This window comes from Scyliorhinus canicula, chromosome 29 (assembly GCF_902713615.1).
Source record: "Scyliorhinus canicula chromosome 29, sScyCan1.1, whole genome shotgun sequence".
NCBI lineage: Eukaryota > Metazoa > Chordata > Chondrichthyes > Carcharhiniformes > Scyliorhinidae > Scyliorhinus > Scyliorhinus canicula.
In genome coordinates, this window is record NC_052174.1 from 6,582,492 (window position 1) to 6,602,422 (window position 19,931).

At 46.1% G+C, this 19,931-nt stretch overlaps 9 non-coding genes across 9 annotated transcripts; all 9 read right to left on the reverse strand.

Annotated features, from left to right (window-relative positions):
- Positions 1-13,021: 13,021 nt before the first annotated feature.
- On the reverse strand, positions 13,022-13,093 carry trnaq-cug. Its single transcript has one exon. It is a non-coding gene; the product is annotated as a tRNA-Gln (tRNA).
- Positions 13,094-14,080: 987 nt separating this feature from the next.
- trnaq-uug lies at positions 14,081-14,152 on the reverse strand. Its single transcript has one exon. It is a non-coding gene; the product is annotated as a tRNA-Gln (tRNA).
- Positions 14,153-14,479: 327 nt separating this feature from the next.
- Positions 14,480-14,551, reverse strand: trnaq-cug. The gene has a single exon. It is a non-coding gene; the product is annotated as a tRNA-Gln (tRNA).
- A 988-nt stretch (positions 14,552-15,539) lies between these two features.
- trnaq-uug lies at positions 15,540-15,611 on the reverse strand. The gene has a single exon. It is a non-coding gene; the product is annotated as a tRNA-Gln (tRNA).
- Positions 15,612-15,938: 327 nt separating this feature from the next.
- trnaq-cug lies at positions 15,939-16,010 on the reverse strand. The gene has a single exon. It is a non-coding gene; the product is annotated as a tRNA-Gln (tRNA).
- A 992-nt stretch (positions 16,011-17,002) lies between these two features.
- trnaq-uug lies at positions 17,003-17,074 on the reverse strand. Its single transcript has one exon. It is a non-coding gene; the product is annotated as a tRNA-Gln (tRNA).
- A 327-nt stretch (positions 17,075-17,401) lies between these two features.
- trnaq-cug lies at positions 17,402-17,473 on the reverse strand. Its single transcript has one exon. It is a non-coding gene; the product is annotated as a tRNA-Gln (tRNA).
- Positions 17,474-18,466: 993 nt separating this feature from the next.
- trnaq-uug lies at positions 18,467-18,538 on the reverse strand. The gene has a single exon. It is a non-coding gene; the product is annotated as a tRNA-Gln (tRNA).
- A 327-nt stretch (positions 18,539-18,865) lies between these two features.
- Positions 18,866-18,937, reverse strand: trnaq-cug. The gene has a single exon. It is a non-coding gene; the product is annotated as a tRNA-Gln (tRNA).
- Positions 18,938-19,931: the final 994 nt, after the last annotated feature.

Here is a 19,931-nt window from a genome sequence, read left to right on the forward strand (position 1 = left end):
AGCTGTTAGATCTATAGATTTGCATTCCCATGCCTTTGGTGCTAATAGAACCAAGAAGTTCTTTAAAATAACCTTTCCTGCTGTAGGTGAATCTACACTTAAATCCTGATCCTCTAAGTTTTCTTCAAATCCCCTTGCCACAAGCCTGGCTTTGCCTTATAAGTTCCATCTGGAAGAACCTTTTCCGTGCAAATCCATCTGTGGGATAGAGCTCTTTGTCCCCCATCCGGTACTTCCGTGTATACCCCAAATTCACTCCAACTATGCAATTCTTGCTGTTTGGCATCTTTGATAATTTTTTCATCTAATTTATTTGATGCCGCCAAAATCTCACTTGCATGTGGGCTTCTACTCCTATTTGAATTCCTAGTCTTACCCATGTTCCGTGGCATTGATAAACTACGTCCCCTCTTTCGTCTGGTTTCTCATTCTGCACTGCTACTGCTTGATCTTTCCCTTATACTGTGGGATGTCATTTCAATAGTTCTCGACCTTTTCCTGCGAACCTGTTCACTATCTGATGTACTATCTGAACTGGCACTGCGTTTCTCTGCCCTCCATTTTTGAACTTCGTGTTCCCAATCCATTGTCTTGACTCCCTACCCCGAATGCTGGAGATTCAACCAACGTTTATACTTTCCAATGGCCTTCCCTGCTCTACTAATAACAGTTGCATTGACTAGACCTTTCAGGCAAGTATGTCACTTGTGTACCAACTTTTGGCAGTTGTCCTTTCGGTAAAATGGCCTGTCCTAATTCATTAGAAGTGTTGTGTTCCTCTATAGAAGCCCTGTCTATATCAGTTAACGGGTCCTCATAGTTCAGTAACATGTGCATACCAGATTGCGCTGGTTCCTCGTCATGTTCATCTGCTCTGTCTAAATTTGAAAATTTGTAATCTGTACCCATTAGCCTTGATTAATGTACTGTTATGGGAGAGGTGTTTTCAGAACCCCAAAATGTATCATGGAGTTCAACCAACCCCCACCTTTAATGGATTGTTGCTTTTGAAGCACACGGCTTGTTCCCCAGGTGTAGTATTACAATTATGGACACGTGGTTTTTAAAACAAAACAATGTTCATTCCATGAACTCAAATTAACCAATAAACATTGGATCTCTTAACACCCCGTACATGAAAGATAACCCCGAAAATAATACAACACTACCCAATCCTGCAAACTGTTCCTTTACACATCCAAAAGACTTAACAAATCCTTCAAACAGAAGTATATTAGATTTATATTCAATACTGAGACATTTTTACCAGCAATGCAGCTCACAGCCACACCCAAGCTTTGTTCAAATTGAAACTAAAACTGCAAAACTATCCGCAAGAATGGCCGAACTGATCTCAGCTCCACCCACTCTCTGACATCACTATTATCTTAAAGGTACATTGCTTAAACATCAATTTCTTAAAGGTACTCTCACATGACAGTACCCTAACAGTTTGATTGCCATGCTGCAAAATAATTGTTTTGCCATCTATGCCTAAGATCGTCCTTGGACCTTTCCATTTGTTAAAATTGTCTCTATTATAGTATACTACGTCTCCTTGCTGAAAAGCGGTATTTGATGGCCGTACATTATGCCTTAAAGCTCAGCGAATTCTTTCAGAGACTTCTGGTTCCAAAAAGGCTTCTCGACCGCTATATAATGCATTTAAATGTTCAGCAAAACCAGGGCTAATTGTAGCCCCTCCCAAGCTAGAGGCTGTTCATCGAAAATGGATGGAATTTGAGGATTTCTACCAAACACTAATTGATAAGGACTATAGCCCCCACCTATCTGCAATGAATTCTATGCATGCACCGCCTATACTAAAGCTGAACTTAGCCTGCAATTTGGTCGGTCTGCCAAAATTTTCCGAAGCACGTCATCGATGACAGCATGATTTCTTTCACAGACACCATTACTAAATGGGCTTTTTTCAGCCGTATTCATAACTCTGATATTCACATTTTCACACATATCCCTAAACTCATAATGAGCAAATTCCCCCCATCATCCGTAAGGAATTTTGCCGGTGGACCCATTCCTGGCCCTATCCATTTTTCCACGATTGGATCCAGAATTACTCTCTTTTCTTTACTTGATTGACTAAATCTGGTTGCTAAATCTACAAAATGCAAAATAAATATATTATTGGCTTTATCCCAGATATTAAGGTCGTTAAAATCCCTGGCCAAAGGTAGGGTTACTATTGGTCGTGCTGGTGTCCTTCTGTACTTCCGACAAACTTCACAGCGATCACTAACCTGTTCTATCAGTTTAGCACAGTCGTCATCCCCTACCCCTGCATCCTTTAATAATGTCTTCAGCCTCCGAGGAGGTGGATGTACAAATTGCCTATGCAGTTTAAATACAACCAGCTAAAGTCCCATTTTCAACTGCCATTGACACATCCTCAACCACTCTACTTGAAATATTAATTGTCAGTAATGACAATAGTGTCCCGACCGTGTAAATTGTAAGTCCACCGTTTTTCCAAAAACTGTTGCCTTATCCTGTTCCATATCCAGTTTATGTGTGCTTTCTTCATCGACGTTCTGCTCAGAAGCAAAGGTATCTCACTTGATGCAACTTCCGTGCTAATGAAATTATTCACTCTGGCAATATTGCAAGGGATCACCACTCTTTTCAGCGACTTCAGAGTATTATCATCCCCAAACCTGAAACTTGCGGAACTTTCAAATTCCTTAACCTTGTTGCGATTTTCAGCATTCAAGGAGTCCAGATAACATTTTAACCAGTCAATTCCACAGGCAGTAGATGTGCAGCCACTGTCCAATAAAGCACAGTTGAAGGATTCTGCAATCAACACCCTCATTACTGACGCAAAACTGCTTGTTAATAGGACAATGCCTTCTAGAATCTAGAACAGTACAGCACAGAACAGGCCCTTCGGCCCTCAATGTTGTGCCGAGCCATGATCACCCTACTCAAACCCACGTATCCACCCTATACCCGTAACCCAACAACCCCCCCCCCTTAACCTTACTTATTAGGACACTACGGGCAATTTAGTATGGCCAATCCACCTAACCCGCACATCTTTGGACTGTGGGAGGAAACCGGAGCACCCGGAGGAAACCCACGCACACAGGGGGAGGACGTGCAGACTCCACACAGACAGTGACCCAGCCGGGAATCGAACCTTCTTTCTGGTCACTATCTTTTTCCTCTTCTGACTCTTCCGTGTCATGTGTCGCTTCAAACACTCTATCATAACGAGTTGGACAGTTGAAAGCAGAATGGTATTGAGAGTCACATCGAAAACATCGATTTATCATGCCCCGTGTCTTTCTGGCTTTCATCTTCCTATTGTAGGTTCTAACTATGTTTCTGTCTTCATAATTTCCTTGTCTCGTGCTCCTTCTATAGTCTTGTGCCCTGTTCGTAGCCATACAATTTTGCCATCCTGTTCATAGTGTATCTTCTATATTCTGCTTTATTGCAGGCTGACCTATTTGGGTCATCAGAGCCATCGGAATCGAATGTTTCCCAGGAAACTTTTGAAAAGCTTTTCTCATCTGTTCGAATATGGTATCCTTATCCATAAACTGAACTCCTGTCAGAACCAGGAGTCTATCCCTGTTGTTCACTCGAGCACAGTCAAGTAATTTAAAGGCCAACACAGACTGGAAATTCCAGGTTGTGTTTCTGCAGCCTTTTACATAGTCTGCCAAATTCCATTATATAGTCTTCCATGGAGAAATCCTCAATTTTCCGGAACTTATCAAAATCTGACCATGCTTCATAGGCACTTAACAAGTCATCTTTCTTATAAATCTGATCCATATAATGTAATAAAGTCTGCAGACCTTCTTTTGAGTCTAACTCTTCCAATTCCAGCTCAGAAAGCACTTTGTTTCGGATTTTACTGTCATATGGTAGAGAAAGAGCCAATGCCATACCTTGTTTTCTCTTTCCCAAAGCAGTTACCTTAGTTCACATAACTACTGCACTTCTCCATTGGTCGTACGATTCCCTTTCAGAAAAAACGGGAGGATAGTCATATCCAGCCATCTTTATCCTATGTTAGGGCAGCACGGTGGCCTAGTGGTTAGCACAACCGCCTCACGGCACTGAGGTCCCAGGTTCAATCCCGGCTCTGGGTCACTGTCCGTGTGGAGTTTGCACATTCTCCCCGTGTCTGCGTGGGTTTCGCCCCCACAACCCAAAAATGTGCAGAGTAGGTGGATTGGCCACGCTAAATTGCCCCTTAATTGGAAAAAATAATTGGGTAATCTAAATTTATAACAAAAAAAAAGAAGATCTTTATCCTATGTTCAGCCATATATCCCTTTTTTCTTCACACTCACTCCTTGGTTTGATCTGGAAAAGTTGTATCTTTCAACTCTTCACATTTACACAGCAACCATCCTCTGCTACCAATTGTTAGACGTTTTAGTTGCTGTGGTATGAAGAGACAAAAGTTCTGTTCCTTTTTCACCAACACACATTTATTTCATTCCAACAGACTCTGCACAAAACTCTAACTTCATATCACCAGACACAGAGGCCACCTGCAGACCCTTTACATATCAGTGTCAATTATTGGATACTTAACATAAATGAGACAACTAATTGCAATGTCTCTTAACCCATTATTTAACATTGCACACTGGTTGCAATATTTGGGGGTTTCAGTTTCCCCGTCATTCTACTTGAGAGTGAGGATGGATGTTTTTGCCTTCGCTTACTTAATAGCCAGGAGACGAATATTACTCAACTGAAGATCTCCCTCGCCACCCAAGGCATCTGTATGGGGAAGAGATTATATTCCTGCATCTGGAAAAGGCCAAGTAAACTATCAAAGTTTCGGTGGGGAGGTTCTACATGAAATGGCGGCCATTCAATACTTTCTTTGAAGATCCGGACAAGTTCGAGGGCAAGGGGAATTAAGTTCGAGGGGGTTAGTTTAGTAATAGCGGTTCCTTGTTCCATTTAATTCGTTATGTAATATATATTATGTGTATATCTTTGCTTATATGTTTATTACTGTTCATATTTGATCAAATGTTTAATAAAATCCCTATTGTTTCGGATTCGGAAGCGAAGGGCTGGTTCAGCTCAGTGGGCTAGACAGCTGGTTTGCGATGCAGAGCAAGGCCAGCAGCATGCGTTCAATTCCTGTGCTAGCTTACCCGAACAGATTCCGGAATGTGGCGACGAGGGACTTTTCACAGTAACCTCATACTTGTGACAATAAAGAAGTTATTATTATTATGAAATCGACATAATCAGAATAAGTCCTATCTCATGATTCACTGTTGGAATATTCATTAGATAAAGCATACAAGGACTACCAACAGTGTAAGAGAAAGTTGAAAATTAATGTTTGATGACCTTTTGAGTGAGCCCTTGGCGAGGATACTTGAGAACTCATTGATCTCTGCTAATGCTCATTGGAATCTTCAACGCCCTCCAGATCTGGCGGCACTGACAGATAAACTGGGCTGAGTGCGAGAAAGGACCTTCCCTCGATGCAGAGATTGCTCAGTGCTGCCGCACCCTCTCAGAATCAGCCAGTGTCTTTTTGTGTCTTAGACACTGAACTACTTAAAATCACTTATGTCGGACACATCGGCAGTTGTGTGGCCGTACTCAACCCGAAAAGAGAAATAAGAAGGGACCAGGATAGAGCAAGGTGTAAAACACAGAACAAACACCCACCCTCAGCAGTGATCATTGTGGGTACATAATCAGCGCTACCTTAGAAGAGGAGGACCACGCTGAACCTGGAAATGGGTTTATTTTGTTACCTGTCTGGTAGGTAACATGTGCTACTCAATCCTTGGTTAGTGATGAGGTATTCTGAATCCCGATGAAGAAGATTCGAACTCTTCCAGTAGTAACGTAAGGTTTATTGAGTAACCACAACAATGTTTACATGAGTTCTATACTTGGGTGATAAGGTTAACATGATTTAACTATGGTAACTATCCGTAACTCCACTGGCCATCTAAACTAGTCTGCTGTTATTTGATCACCATGCACCAAAGAGAGAGGAAGAGACCCAATGTGGCTGCTCTTTATACTCCTGTTGGTCCGGCCCTCAAGTGAACATGTGGTGCTACTGCTTACACATTAAACCCTTGTGTACATGCACGTATAGAGATCACTACATCCCCCCTTTTTTCATGTTACATATTTTCTGTACGTTGTAAGGAAAATTGAGCAAACATAATGGCTGCAGTTTGCAAAAGCATTACATAAAATCAATGAGCTACTCTGTCAAATGTTAATACATTTCGTCTCTTAAGTTTTGTTTTGCTTGCTTGAAATAGGTAGACAAATGATGCTATGTACAAGCTGTGATGATCTTGACGATTATACAAAGCCAATTAATTTTTATGACTCCAGTCTTAATAAATAAAAAACAATTTGTGAGTCCAAACTTTATGAATTTGTGCGGTCGAGTTGCTTTCTTCTTCTGTAGTTGAAGTGGTGATGTTGATGTTGTTATTTCTTTGTAAACATCGTCAGTGTCATCAATAAGGTGTTGGAATGGTTGAATCACTTTGTTGTCTGATTTATGCTTTTTTTATGCTTGAGGTATTGATTCCCTGTTACATCTTTGTTGTCTGACCTGGACTTTTTCCTGTGTTTGTGGTGTAGATTCTGTATGTCATATTTGTAGTCTGACGTGGACTTTTTCTTGTATTTGTGGTATTGATTCTTCATGTCATCTTTCTTGACAGCTGGCTTGCTTGTTTGTTGTGGAGCAAATGTGAATTTATGGAATTCGGTGCCATGCCATGGCATATTTGTACTCTTGCCATTGTTTTGCAGTGTGCTGTGGCATTGCCCTTCATGTGCAGAGTTGTACCATGTTGTACAGGTCGTTGTTTCATTGTTCACGTTTCTGTCTTGATCGTTTTCGTTGTCATTCTTGTTGTTGTCATTCTTGTTGTTGTTTTTGGCATGCTTGTTGTTTCTGTTTTTGTTGTTTTCGCTGTTGCTCTTGTTGTTTTTCTCGTCATGCTCGTTGTTTCTGTTTTTGTTATGCTTCTTGTTGTGTTTGTTGTTGTTGTTGTAGTTTTTGTTGTTGTGCTTGTAGTTTTTGATGTTGCTGTCATTGTTCTTGTTTCTGCAGCGCGTCCTGTTGTTATTGTTGCTCTTGTTGCGCTGCATGTTGTTTTTGTTGTTGCTGTTGCGCTCAATGAATGTTCCGTTTGGATGAGGTGAGTCATTGTCACAGTTATTGGTGTCAGTGTCTCTTGTGGTATCTGTTACATTGAGCGTTTTTTCTTGAGAACTGTGAGAATGATCTGATGTTGCATTGGTGTTGGTGACATCAGTCATTTGTGGTTGATCTGATTCCTCTTCTTTGCTTCCTTGGTACTCCTCTTCTAGAGTCATTTATGGTTCATTTGAATCTCCTTTGGTTTCTTTATGCTCCTCTTCTGCAGTCAAAATCTTCACAATTTCATTTGACGTGGTCTCTGGACTCATGAATAGCCGTCCTCTGATTATTGAGTGCTTCTGTGCAGATGAGCTGAGATATGTCAGTCTCGCTGTGATCCTGCACATCCTGTATGGGAATTGTGATTTCTTCATCACTTGTCTCACATACAGTGGGTAGAAATTCAGTGTCTTCTTGTTGGTTAAATGAGCTGAGTAGACATTCATAGTCTTCTTCTGGTGGCTCAAATAAGCTTGATAGATCTTCATGGTCTCGTTCATGCATGGCGTCCGCTGTGGAGTGTTTGCTTGCTTCCATTTTTGAGTCTGTCACCGAGCTGTCTGTGGAGGTTTGCGTCACTCTAGAACATAGAACATAGAATAGTACAGCACAGAACAGGCCCTTCGGCCCTCGATGTTGTGCTGAGCAATGATCACCCTACTCAAACCCACGTATCCACCCTATACCCGTAACCCAACAACCCCCCCTAGCCTTAATTTTTAGGACACTACGGGCAATTTAGCATGGCCAATCCACCTAACCCGCACATCTTTGGACTGTGGGAGGAAACCGGAGCACCCGGAGGAAACCCACGCACACACGGGGAGGACGTGCAGACTCCATACAGACAGTGACCCAGCCGGGAACCGAACCTGGGACCCTGGAGCTGTGAAGCATTTGTGCTAACCACCATGCTACCGTGCTGCCCCAAATGCTCTCTTTGTGGAGGGTTACATTGCTCCCTTTGTGGAGGCTTGTGTCACTCTCTCTGTGGAGTTTTTCATCGCTCTCTGTGTGGAGTCTTTCATCACTCTTGCTGTGGAGCTTTTCATTTCTCTCTCCCCATGGAGTCCTTCATCGCTCTCTTTGTGAAGTCGTGCAGCGCTCTCGCTGTAGAGTATATCTGTTCTCTCTCAATGGAGTCATTCTGTGCTCTCTGCGTGGCGTCGTCTTCGCCTTGTGTATTGCTGGCATCCAATGTATCGATGATCTGCCATGGCACCGTGGTATTGGATTCATCTACCATGAGAAGAGTAGTGTTGAGCTTTTCAATCTTGTTGCTGATGCTGTGATCATCATATCCGAATAACTCAGCCATGTCTGCGCAGTATTGTGTGTATTGTTCAATAGACAAGTCATCCCATTTTGTTTTGGAGTTGTTATCGTTCTCTTTATGTTCAATGAACAAATCATCTGCTTTGGATTCAAATTTTTTATTGTGCTCTTCACTTTGGATGGTGCAGACTGCTTGTTCCAGGGTGCTGTGAACGTTATTTTCAACTGCTGGTGTATGTGTATGTATCTTTTGAGGGAAGAAAATTGGGTTTTGCAGCTTTAAATTTATTTTTGTTCATTTTCGTGCATTTCCCTTTTAAGTGGGCGTGGTTCGTGGCCCTCTGACGTCATGGTGGTCGTGACGTCGCGTGTAGGTCTCGAGTGCGCATGCGCAATTCGAGATTCCCTTGGTGCAGCTGCGCATGCGCTGCTTCTCGCGCATGCGCGGCTTATCGTGCATGCGCAGAACACTGTTCTTGCCGGTTTGCGTCTTTGAGGGAAGTGCGCATGTGCGGCTCCTTTCCCAAGATGGCTGCCGCTCAGAACAGCCGTCTTCTCAAAATTTCAACCGTGCGTCTGCCTCGTGGTGAGTATTCGCGCCCTTTTTTTTACCGATTTTATTTTCTAAATAATGATTCTGTGTTTGTAGAGACTCAAAGTAATGATTTTGTTTTTGTTCATAAGCAAGGCATTTTTGCAGAGCAGTTTCTAGAGTTAGATGTTTATTTTGTGATAGTTCTTCCCTCAAATTTTTATCAGATAGTCCAGAAATTAATTGCTGCATTATCACAGTGTCTCTGAAATCAGTATAATCACAGCCTTGTGGTATTACCTTCAGATTTGTAATAAAATCAGTGATGGGCCCTCCGTTTCTCTGGCATTTATGACAATTGTTAAATCTTTCCAGCATCTCACAGTCTTCATCAAATCTTTTGAGCATTACTTGTATTTTGGTGTCGTCTTCATTTCTAAGTAATTAAAGCAATTATATATTTCTCTAGCTCCATGCCCTCCCATTGAGAGTAGTAATGCTATTTTCATTGCGTTTGAGACCGTGCTTAAATCATCAGCTGCGATAAATATTTCTAATATCTGTTCAAACCTTTTCCAGTCATAACTTAAATTACCGGTTGTTTCCAGCTGCCCTGGATGTCCAATGAGTCCCATAGTTAGCCGCCGAGGATCCATTCGCTGCGCAGTGGTCCACAGTCGAATGTCCAGCCTTCTCTTTTTCTTCTCTTTCTGTTTAACCTTGTCGAACTAGTTCTGTTCAAGCCACTCGACTGGCACCATGTTTTGTTACCTGTTAGGGCAGCACGGTAGCATGGTGGTTAGCATAAATGCTTCACAGCTCCAGGGTCCCAGGTTCGATTCCCGGCTGGGTCACTGTCTGTGCGGAGTCTGCACGTCCTCCCCGTGTGTGTGTGGGTTTCCTCCGGGTGCTCCGGTTTCCTCCCACAGTCCAAAGATGTGCGGGTTAGGTGGATTGGCCATGCTAAATTGCCCTTAGTGTCCTAAAAAATAAGGTTACCTGTGGGGGGGTGTGGGGGGGGGGGGGTTACTGGTATAGGGTGGATACGTTGGCTTGAGTAGGGTGATCATTGCTCGGCACAACATCGAGGGCCGAAGGGCCTGTTCTGTGCTGTCCATGTGGTTCTGAATCCTTGGTTAGTGATGAGGTATTCTGAATCCCGATGAAGAAGATTCGAACTCGTCCAGCAGAAACACAAGGTTTATTGAGTAACCACAACAATATTTACATGAGTTCTTTACTTTAACTTTGATACTAGTGATAAGGTTAACACGATCTAACTATGGCAACTATCCGTAACTCCACTGGCCATCTAAACTAGTCTGCTGTTACTTTGATCACTGTGCATCCAAGAGAGAGAGAGAGACCCAATGTGGCTGCTCTTTATACCCCTGTTGGTCCGGCCCTCTAGTGATCATGTACTAATGTACTGATTACACATTAACCCCTTGTGTACATGCATTCATAGAGATCGCTACAGGGCTAAAAGAATGAGAGCGACATCCAGTTCTTTGTGACTTATGAGGAAACACAGATTCATTAATACAGCCACTGTTCTGAAGGCTGGGTAGTTTGCAGTTGTATGCGGTTACTTCCCTTCAAACAACCGCGCAACCACAAACAATCCATTGTTTGCAGCAAACTACCCAGCCTTCAGAACAACGACCACGACACCACACAATCCTGCCCTTGCAATCTCCGCAAGATGCCAGATCATCGACATGGGTAACACCATTACACGTGAGAACACCACCAGATATATGGTACGTACTCGTGCGACTCAGCCAACGTTGTCTACCTCATAGGCTGCAGGAAAGCATGTCCCAAAGCGTGGTACATTAGGAGACCATGCAGACGCTGCGACAACAGATGAAAGGGCATCGCGTGACAATCGCCAGACAGGAATGTTCCCTTCCAGTCGGGGAACACTTCAGCAGTCAAGGGAATTCAGCTTCTGATCTTTGGGCAACCGTTCTCCAAGGCGGCCTTCAGGAGACGCGACAACGTAGAATCGCTGAGCAGAAAGATACAGCCAAGTTCCGCACACATGAGTACAGCCTCAACCGTGATCTTGGATTCATGTTGCATTACATTCAACCTCCACATCTGGCCTGGGCTTACAAAATCCTACCAACTGTCCTGTCTTGAGACAATTCACACCTCTTTAATCTGTGATTATCCCTCTCTCCAGTTGCTGCATTTGGACCGGTAAAGACTTAATTACATAGAACATAGAACATTACAGCGCAGTACGGGCCCTACAGCCCCCAATGTTGCGCCGACCTGTGAAACCGTCTGAAGCCTATCTGACCTACACTATTCCATTTTCATCCATATGTCTATCCAGTGACCACTTAAATGCCCTTAAATTTGGCGAGTCTACTACTGTTGCAGACAGGGCGATCCACACCCCTACTACTGTCTGAGTAAAGAAACTGCCTCTGACATCTGTCCTATATCTACCACCCCTCAATTTAGAGCTATGTCTCCTCGTGTTGGTCATCACCATCCGAGGAAAAAGACCCTCACTGTTCACCCTATCTAACCCTCTGACTATCTTATATGTCTCTATTAAGTCACCTCTCAGCCTTCTCCTCTCTAACGAAAACCACCTCAAGTCCCTGAGTCTTTCCTCGTAAGACCTTCCCTCCATACCAGGCAACATCCTAGTAAATCTCCTCTGAACCCTTTCCAAAGCTTCCACATCCTTCCTATAATGTGGTGACCAGAACTGCACGCAGTACTCCAGGAGCGGCCGCACCAGAGTTATGTACATCTGCAGCATGACCTTGTGGCTCCGAAACGCAATCCCCCTACTGATAAAGGCTAGCACACCATATGCCTTCATAACAGCCCTATTAACCTGGGTGGCAACTTTCAGGGATTTATGTACCTGGATGCCGAGATCTCTCTGTTCAAAGTATTGTCTTGCATCATTGACTGTCGATGAAATTGTTTCTGGAACCCACATCTTCATTCACCTGAGGAAGGAGCACTGCTCTGAAAGCTAGTCATTTGAAACAAACCTGTTGGACTTTAATCTGGCGTTGTAAGACTTCTTACTGTCGTCTCCCCTGGCAATGCAAAATGGGCGCCGAGCCGTGCAGGGGCTGCTGGGACAGGTTGGTTGTAGCGCATATGCCCATTGTCCACATTGGGATTGTTGAGGAGATGGAGCAACAATTCCAGTTTCAATGGGAGCTGCAGCGATGCCCCACTCCCCCACTTTTCAATCCCCTCCAGTGACACTGCCGCGGAGTTTTCAACCAGAGTCACCGCAGCCCCTTAACCTGAAACCCCCCCACCCTATATAGCTTGGCATAAAAGGAACAGATAAAAGTGGTCGTGTTGAAGGAGACAATTGAAGTGACATGTGCCTTGCCTGCTGAGTTTGGAGCAGAGTGGCAAGTTCACAAGCACCCACAGCGCCGCGCAGGAAAAGACAGCAACCACGCAGCAAATGTTTCGGCTGGTGTGACCACATCAACCCCAGAGGACGATTGCTCATGAAGACAATGAACCGAAAGACAGAAAAGACCCGTGGACAGCAGCCCGATCTGTATTCGGTTCATATACTCAGCTGCCCCTGATTTGAACAAGAGGTGGGACAAGCAGAGTACTGGTTCCACCAAGATTTGAACTCGCATCGCTGGTTTTGTAGGCCAGAGTGCTCACTGTTACACCATGGAACTGACAGTTTTGAGGGTTTGAGCTGGCAGCAGTACTTTCTCGACACGCACACATACGCTTGCTTGATCAAAGAGTCTCTGACTGCAGTCGAATAGCAGTTGCCGTGGCAGGCAAACTGGTGCCGCCTTTCAACACAGAAGTTAAAGAGCAGGGCCCACAGGATGGCAAAATGCTGCGTGTGCAGGCAGGCAGCAGCAGAGGCTGAGCAATGTGAATTGCAGTGGCCGTTGAGGCGGCTGAGAAATGATGCAGTCAATTTGCACTTTGTGGCAAATGTGAAAGAAGTGCTCTCGCTCTCACACACAATTCATTTGCATTGGCAAGAAGAAAGGTTCCACTGAGATTTGAACTCAGATCGCTGGATTCAGAGCCCAGAGTGCTGACCATTACACCATGGAACCCCAGCTGCAGCATTGCGCTGCAAATTTTCACTCAAACAAGTTTACCTCTTTCGTTGAATGTGCAAAGACACAGCGGGTGCGACAAGAGAGTCTGATTGTGTGCAAACATTGTTATGCAAAGATGTGACGGGACACCTTCCTCAAAGATGACACCCAATCTATTCACCCCCCCCCCCCCCCAAGCCACCGCGGGGGTATTGGGACAAGTCATCAGGTTTCACAGGGGCCAGTGTCCCGTTTTGCTGAGGGCTCAGAGCAGCGTCGCTGAATCATGTCAGGCTCAGCTGTGAGAGCCAGCTGGAATACTGCAAGCAAAAGTTGCACAGTGACTCCAGCGAATGGGATCAATGGGCAAGCAAGATAGTTTGTGAGGCGCTACCGTACTGCAAATTGCACAATGTGTGTGGCTGACTGACCCTCAAGAATACGCGCACGTCTTTCCCATGAGCAGAATGGGAAGCACTTGAAAATGTAATCTCCGACGTTCAGCCTTGCCTGGATTATTATCTCAAGCGTTACTTCATCTCTGTCACTCAGCCTCTGACTCGGTTTGACTGCTGTGCAAATGAAAGCGGTGCAGACAAGCAGCCGCTCCCAGCGCCGCTGAAGCCGTTTTCCCCGAGTATTGCAATGCTGCCTCGGGATCAGTGTACAAACATTGCAAAGGTATTCACACACGATGCTTTGCATGAAAGGAAAAGATAAAAATGGTCGTGTTGAAGGAGACAATTGAAGTGACATGTGCCTTGCCTGCACTTGAGTTTGGAGCAGAGTGGCAAGTTCACAAGCACCCACAGCGCCGCGCAGGAAAAGACAGCGACCACGCAGCAAATGTTTCGGCTGGTGTGACCACATCAAACCGAGTGGACAATCGCTCAATAAGACATTGAGCTGAACGGCAGAAAATGCCCATGGACAGCAGCCCTGCCTGCCTGTTCTTTTTCTCAGCTGTCCCCAATTTAATAAAGATGTGGACACGCAGAGTACTGGCTCCACCGAGATTTGAACTCGGATCGCTGGATTCAAAGTCCAGAGTGCTCACCGTTACACCATGGAACCAAGGCTGTTGAAAGGTTGAGCTGGCTGCAGCCTTTTCTCAACACGCACACAAAAGGTTGCTTGAACAAAGATTCTCTGACGACAGTCGAATAGCAGTTGCTGTGGCAGGCAAACTGGTGCCGCCTTTCAACACAGAAGTTAAAGAGCAGGGCCCACAGGATGGCAAAATGCTGCGTGTGCAGGCAGCCAGCAGCAGAGGCTGAGCAATGTGAATTGCAGTGGCCGTTGAGGCGGTTGAGAAATTATGAAGTCAATTTGCACTTTGTGGCAAATGTGAAAGAAGTGCTCTCGCTCTCACACACAAATCATTTGCATTGGCAAGAAGAAAGGTTCCACCGAGATTTGAACTCGGATCGCTGGATTCAGAGCCCAGAGTGCTGACCATTACACCATGGAACCCCAGCTGCAGCATTGGGCTGCAAATTTTCACTCAAACAAGTTTACCTCTTTCGTTGAATGTGCAAAGACACAGCGGGTGCGACAAGAGAGTCTGATTGTGTGCAAACATTGTTATGCAAAGATGTGACGGGACACCTTCCTCAAAGATGACACCCAATCTATTCACCCCCCCCCCTCCCCCAAGCCACCGCGGGGGGTATTGGGACAAGTCATCAGGTTTCACAGGGGCCAGTGTCCCGTTTTGCTGAGGGCTCAGAGCAGCGTCGCTGAATCATGTCAGGCTCAGCTGTGAGAGCCAGCTGGAATACTGCAAGCAAAAGTTGCACAGTGACTCCAGCGAATGGGATCAATGGGCAAGCAAGATAGTTTGTGAGGCGCTACCGTACTGCAAATTGCACAATGTGTGTGGCTGACTGACCCTCAAGAATACGCGCACGTCTTGCCATGAGCAGAATGGGAAGCACTTGAAAATGTAATCTCCGACGTTCAGCCTTGCCTGGATTATTATCTCAAGCGTTACTTCATCTCTGTCACTCAGCCTCTGACTCGGTTTGACTGCTGTGCAAATGAAAGCGGTGCAGACAAGCAGCCGCTCCCAGCGCCGCTGAAGCCGTTTTCCCCGAGTATTGCAATGCTGCCTCGGGATCAGTGTACAAACATTGCAAAGGTATTCACGCACGATGCTTTGCATGAAAGGAAAAGATAAAAATGGTCGTGTTGAAGGAGACAATTGAAGTGACAAGTGCCTTGCCTGCACTTGAGTTTGGAGCAGAGTGGCAAGTTCACAAGCACCCACAGCGCCGCGCAGGAAAAGACAGCGACCACGCAGCAAATGTTTCGGCTGGTGTGACCACATCAAACCGAGTGGACAATCGCTCAATAAGACATTGAGCTGAAAGGCAGAAAATGCCCATGGACAGCAGCCCTGCCTGCCTGTTCTTTTTCTCAGCTGTCCCCAATTTAATAAAGATGTGGACACGCAGAGTACTGGCTCCACCGAGATTTGAACTCGGATCGCTGGATTCAAAGTCCAGAGTGCTCACCGTTACACCATGGAACCAAGGCTGTTGAAAGGTTGAGCTGGCTGCAGTCTTTTCTCAACACGCACACAAAAGGTTGCTTGACCAAAGATTCTCTGACTACAGTCGAATAGCAGTTGCTGTGGCAGGCAAACTGGTGCCGCCTTTCAACACAGAAGTTAAAGAGCAGGGCCCACAGGATGGCAAAATGCTGCGTGTGCAGGCAGCCAGCAGCAGAGGCTGAGCAATGTGAATTGCAGTGGCCGTTGAGGCGGTTGAGAAATTATGAAGTCAATTTGCACTTTGTGGCAAATGTGAAAGAAGTGCTCTCGCTCTCACACACAAATCATTTGCATTGGCAAGAAGAAAGGTTCCACCGAGATTTGAACTCGGATCGCTGGATTCAGAGCCCAGAGTGCTGACCATTACACCATGGAACCCCAGCTGCAGCATTGGGCTGCAAATTTTCACTCAAACAAGTTTACCTCTTTCGTTGAATGTGCAAAGACACAGCGGGTGCGACAAGAGAGTCTGATTGTGTGCAAACATTGTTATGCAAAGATGTGACGGGACACCTTCCTCAAAGATGACACCCAATCTATTCACCCCCCCCCCCCCCCAAGCCACCGCGGGGGGTATTGGGACAAGTCATCAGGTTTCACAGGGGCCAGTGTCCCGTTTTGCTGAGGGCTCAGAGCAGCGTCGCTGAATCATGTCAGGCTCAGCTGTGAGAGCCAGCTGGAATACTGCAAGCAAAAGTTGCACAGTGACTCCAGCGAATGGGATCAATGGGCAAGCAAGATAGTTTGTGAGGCGCTACCGTACTGCAAATTGCACAATGTGTGTGGCTGACTGACCCTCAAGAATACGCGCACGTCTTGGCCATGAGCAGAATGGGAAGCACTTGAAAATGTAATCTCCGACGTTCAGCCTTGCCTGGATTATTATCTCAAGCGTTACTTCATCTCTGTCACTCAGCCACTGACTCGGTTTGACTGCTGTGCAAATGAAAGCGGTGCAGACAAGCAGCCGCTCCCAGCGCCGCTGAAGCCGTTTTCCCCGAGTATTGCAATGCTGCCTCGGGATCAGTGTACAAACATTGCAAAGGTATTCACACACGATGCTTTGCATGAAAGGAAAAGATAAAAATGGTCGTGTTGAAGGAGACAATTGAAGTGACATGTGCCTTGCCTGCACTTGAGTTTGGAGCAGAGTGGCAAGTTCACAAGCACCCACAGCGCCGCGCAGGAAAAGACAGCGACCACGCAGCAAATGTTTCGGCTGGTGTGACCACATCAAACCGAGTGGACAATCGCTCAATAAGACATTGAGCTGAAAGGCAGAAAATGCCCATGGACAGCAGCCCTGCCTGCCTTTCTGTTCTTTTTCTCAGCTGTCCCCAATTTAATAAAGATGTGGACACGCAGAGTACTGGCTCCACCGAGATTTGAACTCGGATCGCTGGATTCAAAGTCCAGAGTGCTCACCGTTACACCATGGAACCAAGGCTGTTGAAAGGTTGAGCTGGCTGCAGCCTTTTCTCAACACGCACACAAAAGGTTGCTTGAACAAAGATTCTCTGACTACAGTCGAATAGCAGTTGCTGTGGCAGGCAAACTGGTGCCGCCTTTCAACACAGAAGTTAAAGAGCAGGGCCCACAGGATGGCAAAATGCTGCGTGTGCAGGCAGCCAGCAGCAGAGGCTGAGCAATGTGAATTGCAGTGGCCGTTGAGGCGGTTGAGAAATTATGAAGTCAATTTGCACTTTGTGGCAAATGTGAAAGAAGTGCTCTCGCTCTCACACACAAATCATTTGCATTGGCAAGAAGAAAGGTTCCACCGAGATTTGAACTCGGATCGCTGGATTCAGAGCCCAGAGTGCTGACCATTACACCATGGAACCCCAGCTGCAGCATTGGGCTGCAAATTTTCACTCAAACAAGTTTACCTCTTTCGTTGAATGTGCAAAGACACAGCGGGTGCGACAAGAGAGTCTGATTGTGTGCAAACATTGTTATGCAAAGATGTGACGGGACACCTTCCTCAAAGATGACACCCAATCTATTCACCCCCCCCCCCCCCCCAAGCCACCGCGGGGGGTATTGGGACAAGTCATCAGGTTTCACAGGGGCCAGTGTCCCGTTTTGCTGAGGGCTCAGAGCAGCGTCGCTGAATCATGTCAGGCTCAGCTGTGAGAGCCAGCTGGAATACTGCAAGCAAAAGTTGCACAGTGACTCCAGCGAATGGGATCAATGGGCAAGCAAGATAGTTTGTGAGGCGCTACCGTACTGCAAATTGCACAATGTGTGTGGCTGACTGACCCTCAAGAATACGCGCACGTCTTGGCCATGAGCAGAATGGGAAGCACTTGAAAATGTAATCTCCGACGTTCAGCCTTGCCTGGATTATTATCTCAAGCGTTACTTCATCTCTGTCACTCAGCCTCTGACTCGGTTTGACTGCTGTGCAAATGAAAGCGGTGCAGACAAGCAGCCGCTCCCAGCGCCGCTGAAGCCGTTTTCCCCGAGTATTGCAATGCTGCCTCGGGATCAGTGTACAAACATTGCAAAGGTATTCACACACGATGCTTTGCATGAAAGGAATAGATAAAAATGGTCGTGTTGAAGGAGTCAATTGAAGTGACAAGTGCCTTGCCTGCACTTGAGTTTGGAGCAGAGTGGCAAGTTCACAAGCACCCACAGCGCCGCGCAGGAAAAGACAGCGACCACGCAGCAAATGTTTCGGCTGGTGTGACCACATCAAACCGAGTGGACAATCGCTCAATAAGACATTGAGCTGAAAGGCAGAAAATGCCCATGGACAGCAGCCCTGCCTGCCTTTCTGTTCTTTTTCTCAGCTGTCCCCAATTTAATAAAGATGTGGACACGCAGAGTACTGGCTCCACCGAGATTTGAACTCGGATCGCTGGATTCAAAGTCCAGAGTGCTCACCGTTACACCATGGAACCAAGGCTGTTGAAAGGTTGAGCTGGCTGCAGTCTTTTCTCAACACGCACACAAAAGGTTGCTTGAACAAAGATTCTCTGACTACAGTCGAATAGCAGTTGCTGTGGCAGGCAAACTGGTGCCGCCTTTCAACACAGAAGTTAAAGAGCAGGGCCCACAGGATGGCAAAATGCTGCGTGTGCAGGCAGCCAGCAGCAGAGGCTGAGCAATGTGAATTGCAGTGGCCGTTGAGGCGGTTGAGAAATTATGAAGTCAATTTGCACTTTGTGGCAAATGTGAAAGAAGTGCTCTCGCTCTCACACACAAATCATTTGCATTGGCAAGAAGAAAGGTTCCACCGAGATTTGAACTCAGATCGCTGGATTCAGAGCCCAGAGTGCTGACCATTACACCATGGAACCCCAGCTGCAGCATTGGGCTGCAAATTTTCACTCAAACAAGTTTACCTCTTTCGTTGAATGTGCAAAGACACAGCGGGTGCGACAAGAGAGTCTGATTGTGTGCAAACATTGTTATGCAAAGATGTGACGGGACACCTTCCTCAAAGATGACACCCAATCTATTCACCCCCCCACCCCAAGCCACCGCGGGGTGTATTGGGACAAGTCATCAGGTTTCACAGGGGCCAGTGCCCCGTTTTGCTGAGTTAGGAGCAGCGTCGCTGAATCATGTCAGGCTCAGCTGTGAGAGCCAGCTGGAATACTGCAAGCAAAAGTTGCACAGTGACTCCAGCGAATGGGATCAATGGGCAAGCAAGATAGTTTGTGAGGCGCTACCGTACTGCAAATTGCACAATGTGTGTGGCTGACTGGCGGCGCTGGGAGCTGCTGCTTGTCTGCACCGCTTTCATTTGCACAGCAGTCAAACCGAGTCAGTGGCTGAGTGACAGAGATGAAGTAACGCTTGAGATAATAATCCAGGCAAGGCTGAACGTCGGAGATTACATTTTCAAGTGCTTCCCATTTTGCTCATGGGAAAGACGTGCGCGTATTCTTGAGGGTCAGTCAGCCACACACATTGTGCAATTTGCAGTACGGTAGCGCCTCACAAACTATCTTGCTTGCCCATTGATCCCATTCGCTGGAGTCACTGTGCAACTTTTGCTTGCAGTATTCCAGCTGGCTCTCACAGCTGAGCCTGACATGATTCAGCGACGCTGCTCTGAGCCCTCAGCAAAACGGGACACTGGCCCCTGTGAAACCTGATGACTTGTCCCAATACCCCCCGCGGTGGCTTGGGGGGGGGGGGGGTGAATAGATTGGGTGTCATCTTTGAGGAAGGTGTCCCGTCACATCTTTGCATAACAATGTTTGCACACAATCAGACTCTCTTGTCGCACCCGCTGTGTCTTTGCACATTCAACGAAAGAGGTAAACTTGTTTGAGTGAAAATTTG